Raw genomic sequence first — 13,811 nt, 5'->3', positions numbered from 1 at the left:
GGGAGGCGGAGCTTGCAGTGAGCCGAGATTGCGCCACTGCACTCCAGCCTGGGCGACAAAGCGAGACTCCGTCTCAAAAAAAAAAAAAAAAGAACTAAAATGATATGAAATGGGGTCAAATTTGAAACTAAGGAAAACATTAAGACACAGCAAAGAGATAAACAAGAGGTAACACATGGCTCAATGGCAGGGTTAATGGTTGGAAGTCTGAGGAGCAGAATGAAAGGGCAGAATGAGCCACAGCAATGTCCCTGCACTGTGGCCATCCTCCAGGAAAAGCTGCTGCTCTGAAGCCACTTTTGCAGAGAACAAAAAGTATAAAAAAGAAAATTATATCTATCCTTGAAGTTCAAGGATAGGAAAAGAACATACTACTTTCCATCTATAAACTAAGATCTTTGGCGATCATCCCCTCGTTCTCTGTGTGTGGGGATTTTTTTAAATTATTTTTTTCCTTTACTCAGCACTATAGAAATGCAGGTAGGGGTGTGTGGGGGGTGTGTGTCTGTGTGTGTGTGTGTGCACGCGCGTGTGTGTGTGTGTTTAAGGGCTTCATTTTTAGGACCCTCTGTGTCCAGGTCAGAGCTCACCTTCAGGGCTCCAAAAGCAAGTAGGAATGAGCCGCAGAAATGCTTCTGCCTCCTCTCCCTACTTCATGCCTCACCTCCACTCCTGTGATGCTCCTGTGACACTACCTTTCATTCCTCTGGGTAAGAGACTGTCCTCCAGCAACATAAATGCCTCGTGGGGGATGCATTAACAGAGGAGGAGCGAAGGCATGTTTGCTGATTAAAAGACGTTATGGTTAACAGTCAAACACACACAAATAACACAGTACAATACTTAAGAGTCTTGTAAACTGCAAAGTTCTAAGAAGCAAAAATGAGAGTACAAGAATAACTTAGCTCAACAATGACTATCATTGTTAGGTACAAGAAAAGAATTCAGGGACTACAAAGAATCTTACTCTAAGTGTCTAGTGTCTTATTTAAGTCAGTCAGGTTTGGCAGAGAAGTTAGTGGCAAAGGGGTTAAAAGTATTATCTGAGGACTTCTATCAAAATATCTGTCCATCAAGATTCCAATTCTATAAATGCAATGGACACTGAAGTGCACGAATTTACATATACCTCAGTTGGTCATTTGCATAGCTATCCCCGCCCCCAATTGTGTGTCACTAGCTAGATTAAGATGGTCATATTTTAGATCAGCTAATTAAGAAAAGGTAGTTTGAAAGGCCAATTCTTTTCTGCACTTTCCCCAGAAAGTCATGGGTAAATTACAGCTTCCCTACATATATATAAAAAGGAGGAGCAGACCAGTCTGACCAACATGGAGAAACCCCGTCTCTACTAAAAATACAAAATTAGCCGGACGCGGTGGCGCATGCCTGTAATCCCAGCTACTCGGGAGGCTGAGGTAGGAGAATCGCTTGAACCCAGGAGGCAGAGGTTACAGTGAGCCGAGATCGTGCCATTACACTCCAGCCTGGGCAAAAAGAGCAAAAATCCATCTCAAAAAAAAAAGGGGGGGGGGGAGTAAACTGTGCTCAGTGACTCACACCTGTAATCCCAGCACTTAGGGAGGCCAAGATGGGGGAATCCCCTGAGGTCAGGCGCTCGAGACCAGCCTGGCCAACATGGTGAAACCCCATCTCTACTAAAAATACAAAAATTAGATGGGCATGGTGACACACACCTGTAATCCCAGCTACTCGGAAGGCTGAGGCAGAAGAATCTCTTGAACCCTGGAGACGGAGGTTGCAGTGAGCCAAGATCACGCCACTGCACTCCAGTCTGGGCAAAAGAGCAAAACTCCATCAAAAAAAAAAGGAGCAATAGTGTGGCTGGGAAAATACCTTCAGTACAACATGTCCTATCCTCTTCATCCTCTGTTTCTACCACACCACAGCCCTCCCAGTCAATAATCTCAAAAACTATATTCTCTACTTCCCTGTTTATATATGCTATTAAATGTATGATCTCTTTAACAGCATCAACGGGCTCCATTAAGCACTTTGAAATTTAGTAAGTACTTCTCTATCCCATATCTCATTTAATCCTTTCATTTAGGCTTCAATTCTAACAGGTCTTTAAGACATTTAAATCCCACCTTAATATTTCTAAAATTAGACTGCTATATAGTTACCGGGCACGTTTAATGTGACAGTAGCTTTATTTCTCCTACGTGGCATTATTAAATCAATGGAATATCTTCAAACATGGGCTTAAAAACAGAGAACATCATCCCAATTTTTTAAAAAAGTCATATGACAAAAACCATCAATATCGCACTGCTTATATTTCATACCAATTCCCATGCTGTGGAATGAAAAGTATTTATCCAGGTCAATGAAAAATGAATCATTTACATGAGCTAAATAACATCAGTGGGAATAATACATGATGCTAGTGTCAGAAGCTACATAATACTCTATTAATATTGAAGAAAATAATTACATTTGATTGCTATTTCAAAACTAGCTTTTGGGAATAAACTAAAATTTGAAATCCAAAATTTCTTACTTAGGGCTTTTGGATTACATTCAGTATTTCAGAATCCTCCCAGAAGGCAATAAATACTGTATTTATTCTTCCTTTTATGCAGAAAAGAAACATATTCAGAGAATTTCCAAAAGGAAAGTTTCTATTCTTCATAAAACTGACATTCAGAGAAACTGATCTTGTAGAAAATCTTCCAATGTGTGTGTTACTGTTATATTCATTCATAAATATTTTATCCTCAATTTGAAACAGTATGATAGTATTTTGCTTCTCAACCATAGTTTGAAGAGAATGGTGCCTAGGGGAATGCATAAATTTAAATACTCAAGTCAAAATTGTGTGTGTGTGTGTGTGTGCGTGCACACATGCAAAGAAGAGAATAAATACAACTGAAACATAAAGAAATGTAGTGATCACCATGAGGAAATGTGATATACTAGAAAAAAATAAACAAGAAAACAAGGACAAAATAAAGCTTAGGAACCATTTAAATCTTATAAAGACTGTCCGCAAACTAACCACCACAAGAAGCCAATTAACAAATCCATAAATACTAAGCACATACCATATAAAAAGATATTGTGCTCAGCATGATAAATAAAAGAATCTCTGGATACTCCTAAATGACTTCTAAAGTTAAATAGTTAAGCACAAACATTTTCGATTTTCAACATAATACAAGTATCATAGTAGACACAGAATTCAGCACACTCCCCAGTCCTCCATCACCATCTAGTGGTAAAACTCACAAAACAGGTGAAGAAAATTCAACTTTTGTCGTATTTACGGCATTTGAATTCACAGTAACACAGTCTAGCGCTTTGCTACAGTTTTCCTTTAAACATCTTTATTAATGCTAATATATACAAATATGTATCGTGCAGCTGCCTAGTTCAATGTAATATGGAAATGCTTGACAAGAATAATTAATGTCGTCAAGTTTTGTTACAGATGTAAAAAAACAAAAACTAACAAGGCTATAATAACACGAATTTCATGGGAAAATGTTACGAATATTGACTGCTCTTTCTAAATTAACTTATAGAAAAAAAATTTTAATGTATAATTTATCTATAGTTTCAAAAGTACACAAAATCATCATTAGAATGGAACAGGGAGGAGTAACACTATCAGTGTTAAATAAAATTTTCCATCAATTTAGCAAGAAACTCATAAGAGTCATTTTGAATGCAACTTTTATTTTGAATACTCTTGAAGTTTTCTTATAAGCCACAATGAAAGGAAATCATCTAAAATTATAAAAATGATTAAAAAAAAAAAAAAAGTCACCCTTAGAGACACACATCTCTTTTTCTCCTTAGTTGGAAACTCAAGATACAGAATTACATTGGAAATTCCTTTTATTTCAATTTAGGCAAACATTCTTAATAATTAAGTAAACTGGCCAACTTCTCTTTGAATTATGTTAGAGTACGGTCGCAAGTGGTGGCTCACGCCTGTAATCCCAGCACTCTGGGAGGCCAAGGCAGGCGGATCACAAAGTCAGAAGTTCGCGACCATCCTGGCCAACGTGATGAAACCCATCTCTACTAAAAGAACACAAAAACTAGCCAGGCATGGTGGTGTGCACCTGTAATCCCAGTTAATCAGGAGGCTGAAGCAGGAGAATTGCCCAAACCCGGGAGGCAGAGGTTATATTGAGCCGAGATTGCACCACTGCACTCCAGCCCGGGTAACAGAACAAGATTTTGTCTTTAAAAAAAAAAAAAAAGAATTGTGTTCGAGAATATTCAGTGGTTGTAGTTGGGGCAGACTCCCCAGCAACTCCTAGAATTGAACCACACATCTGATTGATTTAATGAACAAGAATCTGCAAATAGATACCAGGTTTCCCAGAGTCTCCAAGTCTAGGTATAGGTTTAAATGTTACATGCAAGGCTTTCCAACATTCTGGACACATTTACATAAATACATATGCAGACAAACACACAGCACATATAACTGAGGCTAACAAGTTTAGCATAAAGAATGTAAATCAGCCCCTTAACCCATGATAGTTTTTAAACAGTCTTAAAAAGTTATATCCAATGCTTAAGATGGTTACTGCTAGCCTAAAGCAAAATATCTTTCATAACATAGAAAGCCATCTGTCAATTACCCAACGATGAATTACCTCTACGTATTTTTCAAAAAGCCTGAACCATATCATACGTCTTTGAATAGTTCTTGACTTCCTCTCGGTATATAACTTATAAATACAGCGTGAGTATCTTTTTCTACACCTTCTATATAGAATTGTCATGTTCCTTTGTAAGTATGAGTCAATTTCCAACATTTTATCCTTTGTGCTTTCCATGTCATGAGATATTTCAAAAATTCCTTAATTGTGAAGTTTCTTGTCAGCATCACTTACTCTGGGATATCTCATCCGTTCATTGTAGATGTTAAAAATTTTGCCTTTACTAAGTTCATCTAACAGCATATTATAGAGGTTTAACCTTCCCCTGATTAGCTATTTATTTTGTAATAACATATGCCTGTGATTCAAATTTCACTTCCTATATTATCACTTTTCATTTCTCTCCTGAACTTTCATTTTTGTTGGTACACTCTCTTTCAAATATCTCTTTTTGTAAAATGTCATGAGGTTTATTATTGGCAAACAAGGAGGCAACACAACTACACACTTTGCTGCCACCTGTGCATGAACTGAATACCAGATGAGCAGTGACCAATCACCAACAGACTCTGAAAGAAGTGAAATGATTGGCCACTCCTGTATGTTATTTACATGATGATCTGTGAACTGGAGAACTAGCAATTAAGTTTGGTCTTTATGCAACTACTTACAGCTAATATACTGTGGTAACTAAAATGTGGACTGTTGCGGGGAAACTGGTATCATTTAACTAAATCATAACTCAAATATATTTCGGAACTGTGAAATCAAGGACTGCCTGCCTATAAGTGTATATGTAACTGTAATCATAATTCAAAGGAAAAATGGAGAGAAAAATATATAATGACATGTAATGTAACATGTAAATGCTTAGGCACAACTATTTGAAATAATGTCATTCATCCATTCAACATGAAGTGGTAAAATGCTTGGATCTATCCATTTAATTATGTGAATTTAACAGATACAAATATTTGTGACCCAAACACAACTTACATTATTACCATTAGTGATGTGGATTTCCAAAATAAATAATTCTTGACAAGATTCCAAATAAGAGTATTTAGTAGACAGTAGCTACATACTTGGAAAAATTAGGCTGGTGTATATTAAACCAGACAAAATACATTTATATGTAAAATGGACTTAAATTATAGGCTCAGATATTGATGAACAAGCTTTTCACCCATGGGAAAGTTAATGGGTCACTCCCATAAGCAGCACAGGACAATTCTTCACCATGTAAGAATTGTGCCTCATACTTTGCATACTATAAAGCATTCATGGCCCCAGCCACTGAACACAGGGACAACAAGAAAATATCCTGAAATCAACAAATACTCTCTGGGCAGTAATGCTGACAGTGAGAACCCTGATGGGGATTCCTGAGCCATTTGTGGAAAGACAGAAGAATATGACCAAGGTTTCAAGCAATATAGAAACCTAGACCTCTAGATATCAGTAGGTACCAACCAAATTTGGGAAGGGATAGAGTCTTAATAAATAAACAGTAAATATAGGGTAAACTTTTTCTTGGCCACTTCTATTAATCACAAAAAAATGGTAAAAAAAAAAAAAAAAAAAAAAAGAAAGCAATGATTTCTAAAAAGTTTATTATGAAGCTTCAATAGATGTCTGCTTTGAAGTTTTCTACATATGCTATTTGAAAGGTACTATAGATATATAGATATACTTTGCATAGAAACCCCTAAAGTGGCAAGTTAAAAATAGTAATAATGATCAAATCTTACATAATGCTCATCAGTCACTGTCCTACATGCTTTACTTTTTAAAAAACCTTTAAATCGCCACAAGAACCTTATATAGTAGATGTCCTATTACAGATGAAGACACTGAGGCACATCTAGCTAGGAAGTGAAGTGATGGCGGCAGGTTTTGAAGCTCGGGGGTCTGACTACAAAGTCCATGCTGTCACCAGGACTGCAACACTTTCCGTCTCCACCCCTCCAAGGAGGCCCCTTCCCCCTGAACTGATTTAACAATACCATCATATACCCAGGCCCCCTGAACTGAAAATCTGAGTGCCCTCTTTTCTTCATTCCCATGAACAACCTTCTACCAAATCCTGCCACTCCGCCCCCAGAAATAGACAATGCAGGTCTCTGCCCCACCTGGCCTGATACCCACTGTAGCTCAACCCCAATGGTAGCATGTCTGGTCTCATGGATAAGAAAGGATTTTGGAGGTGCGCATCCCACTGGATGCCACCTGGACCCCACCTCTTATTTTGTGCCACGCTGAGAGAGGAAAAATAAACCAACTGCCATGATTTACATTGATGGCAATACTACTTGAGGCCTTGATTTTTCTGCTCCTTCCCAGTCTTTTGCATACTCTTTTCTAGAACTTTTAACACTGAATGATAATTTTTTAATAACATTAAAATACCTAATGTCTGTTGAGCACTCCCTACATATCAGCACCCGACTTGTATTAACCCATTTAATCCCCAAAACAAACCCATAAGGAAGTACTAGCATTGCCCCTAATTAGAGAGGAAGAAGTAATTTTCTAAGGCTAGGGTTGAAGCTGGGAAGCCCTCTCAACTAAAGCCTGAAAAAACTGCTTAATAAGTATAACAGATAATATCTAACTAAGAGAATATTAGTTTAAGCCAGTCAATCAATCATACACTTTCAGTCATTTTATTCACTCATAATTATAAAATAGAATGGCTCGTGTAATTTATTGTCAAAACCAGGACACTTTCGAGAGTGAAAGTGTTACTCACTGAGCTGGCACAGCAGGTTTCAACCGGGACTGTGTGGACAAACAAGAATATATGCCCCTATGTTCACAATACATAGGAAAATATGTCTATGTTAGGACAGCATTACCTAGTAAAACAAGCAGCTTAAGATAAGGAAAAAGAACTCCATGAATCCAGCCATTTCATCAATGAGAAGCTCCCCCTGCTGTGAAGCTTCTTCCATGGAGCTAACACAAACTGGGAACCCCTGGATGCTGGATTAGCAGCTATTCAACAAAAATCTCTCATGGATACTTTCTAGGAGCATGGAGAACAGTTTTCTGAGTTAGCGCCTGTTGCTTGAAGTTTTGCTTAATACCACAAGAAGGAACACAGTCCACCCAAGGTGAATATTTGATTGCTTTTGCTTGCAGAAGGAATAAATAATCTAAATTCTAATTTATATTTTTTCTCTACTCCAAAACAAAACTATCAGAAATCTTTCCTAATACTATTGACTGGTAGGTACAAAATTTATGTTCTGTATTGATTTCAAGAGACCTTTAGAGACAGACACCACATTTGCCTTTCCAAGGCACCAGTCTCCCTGCAGACCACAACTACATGAAAAGCTGATCAGGAGGTAGAGCTAGGTGAGGGCACAGAGTACTCTAACTACAACAGCGGGGTCACAGGAAGTCTGTGATTCTTCTGAGAGAGACTGATGATTGCAAAGCCCAATCAAGTAGAAGGTGGGCTCTGAATAAATCCTTCTATCATAATTAAGTCACAAAAGTGTAACCACACACCGTCACACAGCTCACCTCTCTTAGTTCATTCCTGCTGCTGTAAAAAAAATACTTTAAACTGGGTAATTTATAAACAGCAGAAATGTCTTGCTCACAGTACTGAAAGTTGCTAAGTCTAAGATCAAGGAGCCAACAGATTCCGTGTGAGGTGAGGACTTATTCCTCATGGATGGTGCCCTGTGTCCTTACATGGTGGAAGGCCAAAGGGCCTCTTTTATACAACCACTGATCCCATTCACAAGGGCTCTACCTCATGGCCTAGTCACCTCCCAAAGGCCCCACCTCTTAATACCAACACATTGGGGATTCGATTTCAACATATTTTTTCTTTTATTATTTTTTTTATTTCAATAGGTTTTTGGGGAACAGGTGGTGCTTGGTTACATGGAGAAGTTCTTTAGTGGTGATTTTTGAGATTTTGGTGCACCCATCACCCGAGCAGTGTACAATGTACCCAATGTGTAGTCTTTTATCCCTCGCTCCCTCCCATCCTTCCCCCTGAGTTCCCAAAGTCCACTGTACTATTCTTATGCCTTTGCATCCTCATAGGTAAGCTCCCACTTATAAGTGAGGACATATGATGCTTGGTTTTCCATTCCTGAGTTACTTCATTTAGAATAATGATCTCTAACTCCATCCAGGTTACTGCAAATGCCATTAATTCATTTCTTTTTATCAACACATAAATATTAGAGGGACACAAACATTCAGACCACAGCACACTACCTCATGACCACTGAGAATCAGACAAGTGAACTAGCATAGCTGTTCCTTAAATGACTCATTCAAAGACTAAATATAAAAATTTGGGCTGGGTACAGTGGCTCACGCCTGTAATTCCAGCACTTTGGGAGGCCAAGGTAAGCGAATCACCGGAGGTCGGGAGTTTGAGACCAGCCTGACCAACATGGAGAAACCCTGTTGCTACCAAACTACAAAATTAGCCAGGCGTAGTGGCACATGCCTGTAATCCCAGCTACTCGGGAGGCTGAGGCAGGAGAATCACTTGAATCCGGGAGGTGGAGGTTGCAGTGAGCCGAGATCACGCCATTGCATTCCAGCCTGGGCAACAAGAGCGAAAACTGTCTCAAAAAAAAAAAAAGGCCTCACTGAATCTTCATTCTGATTAAACTAACTGGTCCATACATAACAGCATAAGAATAACTGTTGTGCTCGAATTATTAATTATATAGATATTCAGCTCTCTACAGCATTAATTGCCTAAAACCACAGTTCTAGTCAGGCCACCAAGGAAATTAAATTACCAAGATAACCACACAACCCTCCCACAACCCAGAACTAAAAATAAGTGTGCCTAGCTAAAATCATTTGCTGGCCAGAGATGACTGTTCTACATAATTTCAGGTGTGGCTTATTCTTTGGGTAGAAAAAAACCAAACAAACAAAACTGTACATGTGATCACCCACTGCACTTCCTTTGACTTCAATTAACCCTCAGTCAAGTTCCCTGAAAAGTCAATACCACAAATCTTTCCTTAAACTTGCTGAGGCCATGCTCCTCCCACACATAGTGGCAGGATGAACAAGCAGCAATGTTTATCAGAACAGCTGTGGGAAAGTTTATCTGACAGAAACGAAGTATGTTCCTACATTCCTTAAGTTTCATTCCAGCTCACTCGGGGACTTTCCAAGGCCTTGTTTTCCTAACTTGTCCTATCACTGTATTAAAAAGCTGAGCAGTTAGGGTGCTGAGTAAATAAACTGTCTGATAAAGCAGCATGTCATCCTCTTAGTTACTTGTCCTAAGTTGAATCATTATGCAGCTCAGGGATTCAGACACAAAAAAAACCCACAAAAGGTGTTCAAAAGTGTACAACTACAAGTGATTAGATGACTTAACACACTTGGGATATTATTTAAAATATTCAGAGTCATTGTTCTCAGATAATTTCCATTGTCTCGTTTATCTTTACTTGCAGAACTAGAGCACAGAGTTGGGGAATATTCTCTGTCTTCCCCACATTCCGGTTACAGATACTCAATTAACAAATACTTCTGAGAACCTACTATGGTACTGAACACCACGGGTACAAAATGAAGCCAGCAAGGATGGCTACGCATGATACAGAAACACAGGCCACATAAGAAGAGTAATGACAACACTGAGGTATTAGGGGCATGTCCAAAGATGTGGTGAGTCTTGCAAGCAAATGGGAACAAAAGGAAGATAATGAGAGATGACACATTTGTAAGACCTGAAGGTGAAAAAGAAAATGCTTTCCTCTGCTTCCTCAGCATCTTTCCAAAAAAAAATACTGAAAAGAGAAAATACACACACAAACGTTTTTGTTTTTGTAACAAAGTTCTAAATTCTGATTCTTTGCTATTATCAACCGAGATTCAGTTCTTCTGATTTTCAAGAATTAAACCCAATCTATTGCTAGCAATACAGAAAATCTGTTTGCACACTTCAACTAATTGGGATTAGACAATCAACCATGACTCAATGTTAGTATCCATACCAAAGTGAGGTTTTGTGAACTGCCTATAAAATATAGGCACCTATTAATTTTTTCAAAACTGTTACTTCTTTCAATCTACCAGAAGGGGGTGATATTGTACCAGGCATTTGTTTCTCCATTGTAATTATCAGATGAAGGCAAGTGCACAATTGCCAATGACGTCCCATGTCCTGTCACTCATTGCAAGAGGTTTAAAAAAAAGGCATTATTTTATAATGCAGTGACTTAAATCACAACTTAATGATATAATTTCTGCCCCCTTTCTCCACTACTCTAAATCAACAAGCTGGTAGAACTGAATGCTTCACATAGAGAAAAAGAAAAAGGCATGTCTGCATTTGATGTTTTCCCATAAGATTACACTTTTTCAATGCACTTTTTCAATTACTTTACTACAAAGCTCAAAAACTTTATGGCACACTAAATTATGAAGTCCTGAGCATGACATTTCGGATCTCCCACATTACCCACTGCTCCACCGTTGCTGGTTTTCCTAACATTAAACCTCGGCTCACATCGTTCTTTTAATACAGTATTAAGTTGACTTTCACCCCCATTCTACAAGTAAAAGAGCCATCCAGCAAGAAGCATTTTGGATGTCAGTTCCTTCAGAGATCCTATAGAGGACAATTTCCAAATATGCTTCCTTTAAACATCCTTGTACACTGTACTTTCATAAAATGTTTACACTAGGCCTTTACCAAAATCCTCTGTATTCTTATCTCAATATCCTTTTATCAACATCCAGTGAGATCCTTTCGGCAGCCATGCCCCCCAACACATACAAAATACACACACAATTATAAATCACTTGCCAGCAAAAAAAAAAAAAAAAAAAAAACTAAATTATATAACCCAGTAAATATCTGCTATGGTTAAAATAAATTCATTGAAAATGTTCATATTTATCTGAAAATCCATCAATAGGTACTAACTAAACAAATTATGGAATACTACAAAGCTACAAAAAAGAATAAGGTCTATACAGGGCTCACACGAACAAGTCTCCAAGGGAGCAAGTGGGGACGAGGCCGGGTGCGCTGGTGTCTTATTCACTATGCTCAATAAAGCAACCAGAGACAGGCAGGGGAAGGGCAGTAACAGTGAAGTTGTCTCCGTACTTATTTTAAAGAAAAATGATTTCAAAAGACATATGGTAACAATTATGCATAGCTGAATTCTGGGGTAAGGAGCAAAATAGGACATTTACGGAATCAACATGTGAGCCAGCCAGTTATTTATGATCTGTTGATGACGGGCTGGATAGAAACTGACTGGAAACAGTTACAGACATATTTGGGGATTACGTGTGTTAAACTCACTCTATTTGTAGTATGAATACACAAGGGATGTTTATATATAACCAGTCCTATTACTAATAAGGCAGGGTCCTGCCTGGAAATGGTATCAGACAATGTGTGGGCACATGGGGTGGGCTGGGGTGGTTGTCATATCAGGGGTATGTTGAGGGCTCTGAGAAAAAGATTAGTCAGGAGGAAATCCACAATATTTTAATCTAAGGATTCCACAAAAGGAAATGGGAATTCAGAACTATTTAGTATAAATCAAAACACCACAGATAAAAGGAAAATATTGACTATTTTAGATTTTGTTTTTTAAAAGATTCTTCATGCAAGGACCAAGCCCTCTATTATTTTAATTATAATGTTGTTATTGGCTCTGCTGTGGTGTCTAGTGTTGAAAAGAGTCGTTATCTGTGTTGCTAAAAGTTATAATAAATTTTTTTTTTTTTTTTTTTTGAGATGGAGTCTCACTCTGTTGCCCAGGCTGAAGTACAGTGGCGTGATCTCAGCTCACTGCAACCTCCACCTCCCAGGTTCTAGTGATTCTCCTGCCTCAGCCTCCTGTGCAGCTGGGATCACAGGCGCACTCCACCACACCCAGCTAATTTTTTTTTATTTTATTTTATTTCATTTTTGTATTTTTAGTAGAGATAGGATTTCAACATGTTGGTCAGGCTGGTCTGGAGCTCCTGACCTTGTGACCTGCCTGTCTTGGCCTCCCAAAGTGCTGAGATTACAGGCATGAGCCACTGCGCCCAGCCTAAAATATCTAATTTCAAAAACATACGAAGACAGAATAAATACTGTCTGTCAGGCTAAAATACTTTTTCAAACATTAATACTTACTTCCAATTCAAATAAAGGAAAATGTGTACAAGCTAAACTGTGATTTAAGCATATCCACAAAATGTCCAGCACAACCTAAAGACTACTTCAAAGTTCAGTCTCGCCACTTTCTAGCTTAGACAACTCTGAGTTAAATTTTCTGAGGCTCTATTTTCTTACCTGTAAAAAAAGGAATAGTTACTTCTCCAAGGGTTGCCAGGTGTTTTGGCTGTGAAAGGATCTAGCAGGGAGAGAGTACGCTTCAATCAAGTGTATGAGTATGTGCATTTGAGACTTGATCCAATCTTTGCAGATGAGCTTTCCTTTCAAGTGCCTGGCTGTCTGCCCCCTCCCCACCCCTCATCATCCTTGTCCTGCTACGTGCCAATAACACCACTGAACAGAGGTCACAAGCTGACTGCTCACAAGTCAAATACAGTGCACAGTCAGGTTTTATTTTAGCCCACAGGATATTAGGTCTACACTGATTTGTAAGGTATTCGATTTAGACACCAACAAATGAAATCAGAGGAGACATATAAGGGCAGTAGCAGTGCACAGGCTCCAGGCTCTGCCAGGGTTTAAATCCCAGCTCCAGCGACCTGATGTAACATCTCCATGCCTCAGTTTCCTTGAGAAAAAGATGAGGAAGAGGAAGTAGACAGACCTACTTTACTCATGGGGTCATTGTGAGTAATCAAGTTAAAACATAGAGTGTTTAGAACAGCACATGTAAATCAGCGTTTCATGTTCTGAAGACACTGGGTCATCCCAAGATGCAGCCCATGACTCTGGCAAGCTTCCAGACACAGCTGACCCCCTCGGTGGGCCCTTTAGCTCTCCACTTCTCCATAATCCCTCTACTCCCAAGTGTCTTACATAGAGTCCAACCCATTTGTACCACCTGCCACGAGGGGACCACCTGTAGGAATATCCTTTTGGCCTTGGACTTAGCAACTCCCGGCATTAAGAGGAAAGCAAGGAGCTCCAGTCAAAAACATAATGTTCTCCCCAGTCATACTCAATAACATGTATGT

General features: G+C 38.7%; 1 protein-coding gene across 3 annotated transcripts in view; it reads right to left on the bottom strand.

Annotated features, from left to right (window-relative positions):
• The window catches only part of MED12L (mediator complex subunit 12L), a 340,860-nt gene that overhangs the window by 141,520 nt on the left and 185,529 nt on the right, over positions 1-13,811 (bottom strand). The gene's annotated exons all lie outside the window — the stretch shown is intronic.

The sequence above is a fragment of the Macaca thibetana genome, chromosome 2 (assembly GCF_024542745.1).
Source record: "Macaca thibetana thibetana isolate TM-01 chromosome 2, ASM2454274v1, whole genome shotgun sequence".
Lineage (NCBI taxonomy): Eukaryota > Metazoa > Chordata > Mammalia > Primates > Cercopithecidae > Macaca > Macaca thibetana.
This window is presented reverse-complemented; position numbering and strand designations above follow the sequence as displayed.